Raw genomic sequence first — 2,500 nt, 5'->3', positions numbered from 1 at the left:
CTCTGTATTCAGGTATCTCATATATATATACATGTTTTTTCATCTCTGCCACACCAAGGTCACGAGGGAACGCCCTGACTGACCCCACGGCCATAAAGTCCACGCCACACCCTACCCTGAGACATGCCCGGAGCCACACCCCCGCGTAACCATTCATCACGCCCGTAGCATCACCCTCACCCGCCCCCACACAGCTTCAGGTTACAAGTAAGGGAATGTCTTATTTTTATCTCTGTTATGTACATTTTGTTCTTTGCTCTGTTTGTGGTGGGGAAATATGGAAGAGGAGTCTGTTTGGTTATTTGACGCATTACTGTTTGTTGGTTCTGTGTGGAAGAACGGGAAGAAAGTCGAAGAGAAACAAGGGATGGGAATGTTAATGTAAAGAAAGGAAGGTTAAGAGAATAGGAAGGGAGATAAAGGGAAAGGAATGAATAAGGAAGAGAAGGGAAGGGAATGATAGGAAACAAAAGGAGAGAAGGAAAGACATGGGAAGAGATGGAAAGGAAAGGAAGTGAAAAGGAAGGGTATATTTCTGACATATTCTGTGGTACTCTCTTGTTTTTCGGAAGTGCGAGGGAAGGAAACAAAAAGGAAGGAAGGGGGAAAGAAAAAAAGAGAAAATAAGAATAAGAGGCGTATTACTATTAAGTTTTGCGTCGTCGCTTTGGTTTATGTGTTCATCTTCCCCCGAGGCGCAGGAGAGAGTGACCATCGACGCGGAATTTGTTGATCTCGCGTTTCTCGTTTCGGCGGCAGGATTAATGAATTGTGACGTGGATCAGCATATTAATTCCACACAGGCACGTTCGAATATTGATGGACACACACACACACACACACACACACACACACACACACACACACACACACACACACACACACACACACACACACGTAATGTCACGCCTTCACATTCATCAACATTCATTCACATTAACAAGTTTGTCGGAACGATGCGCTTCGGTGGCGTTCGGGTGCTCGTGATTTTTATGTTTTTTATTTATTTTTTTTATTTGACTGTATTTACTTTTCCTCTTGTGTAAATATTGCATTTTGGTATTATCCGCGTAAGAGTTACGCAAGTTATGTTCACACCGTCCAGTCTTGTCCCCATCACTGAGTACCTATTTTGTCAGTGGGTCTTTTTTTTGTAGTCTTAGCTTAGTACCCTCTTACATAAAAAGAAAAAAAAATAAATAAGAATAATAAAAAAAAAAGCATAAAAAAAGTAGATGACAATATAGTGAATCCTTTTGACTCGTAATAAATTACAGCTAATTGCAAAATGGTCATGCATAAGAGTTATGAGTTACATATTATTTCTCTTGTAAATATTGATTTCCAAATGTCAGCCTGAGGAGAGAGAGGTCTTGAGGTCTTGGTATGTGAAGTGCGCGACGTGGGTCATGTGCTTGTGGCCCCTTGCGTGGTGGTAGGCCGAGACCGGGCCCAGCCACGCTTCGCTAATACGATCGCCGTGGGAAAAGAGCTATCGTCTTGGCATTCCTAAGAAGGTTGGATAGTGAAGATCACGGAGTGGAATTCCTCTTTGGATTCCTGTGAGCTTGAGCTGTGTGGATGTAAGCTTTTGTTTTGTTGTCGTAAGAGTTTCAGATGATTTTATTTGTTTAATATTTCGATAAGTCTCCATTACATTAAGTTAAAACATGTATGTATTTTACGAGTGTCATTTTTTATGTATTGCTTTCCATTCTGAGTCACTGTTGCCCTATATGGACCATGAATGTTTATGAGTGTAATGTTTCATAGTTTATCAATTTCTGGGTAATAAAATTTAATCCCACTTATATACATCCGCTGGGTGGTTTTGAGTAGTGTTGGTGGTGGTGGTGCTGTCGGCGGGCGGGGACCTTGCAGTGTGACATAACCAGAGAGACGCGTGCGAGGCTTTCGTGAGTCAGTGTAACACTATACGATGTAAAGTTTGGAGTGTGCCGGGTCTGTAAGATTGGGGGCTCGTGTTCCTTTCCTCCCTTAATATGATTTTTTGCCCGAATAGTTGGGGTGTTTGTGTTGGCCGCCTTGGAGTGGGATCCTCTGGGTCTGATATTACGTTCTCACGCTCTGATGGCGGCGAACATTCACTATTTTTTCTTCCTGTGTAGAGAACGAGACATGAAGACCAGAAAGATTACAAAACTGGCAGTCTTCAGCACGTCATGGAGTTCCTGTGGTCTCTGAACTTCTTATGTAATATTTTGGTATTTTGTATCTGGGCACCTGGATGGCTTGTGGAATATGAATTATGTATTGCAGTGCAGTCAGTGCCATTATTTGGAAAGTATATGTGGGCGATGACGGGAACACTGTTACTTAACTGGTGTAAAAATAGCTGGCGTTGGACTCCTTGCATTTCTCTTCAGTTGGACATTCACGCAGCCGCTCTAAATGTCATACAAAGTCATGCAGGAACGAATATTCATATATACGTTCATGCATGCATACATCCATCCATCCATCCATACATACATACATA

The 2,500-nt window shown here is 42.2% G+C and overlaps 1 protein-coding gene and 1 long non-coding RNA gene across 5 annotated transcripts in view; one reads left to right on the top strand and one right to left on the bottom strand.

Annotated features, from left to right (window-relative positions):
- Nucleotides 1-188, top strand: part of LOC135104503 (uncharacterized) — a 24,322-nt gene extending 24,134 nt beyond the window's left edge. Inside the window, exon 3 of the long non-coding RNA XR_010270460.1 lies at nt 59-188. This is a non-coding gene — a long non-coding RNA (uncharacterized LOC135104503). The remainder of the gene's footprint in view (nt 1-58) is intronic.
- Nucleotides 1-2,500, bottom strand: part of LOC135104502 (protein stum-like) — a 96,856-nt gene that overhangs the window by 29,464 nt on the left and 64,892 nt on the right. The window lies entirely within an intron of this gene.

This window comes from Scylla paramamosain, chromosome 10, assembly GCF_035594125.1.
Source record: "Scylla paramamosain isolate STU-SP2022 chromosome 10, ASM3559412v1, whole genome shotgun sequence".
Classification (NCBI taxonomy): domain Eukaryota; kingdom Metazoa; phylum Arthropoda; class Malacostraca; order Decapoda; family Portunidae; genus Scylla; species Scylla paramamosain.
The sequence above is the reverse complement of the archived record's forward strand: the minus strand, read 5'-3'. Positions and strand labels throughout refer to the sequence as shown.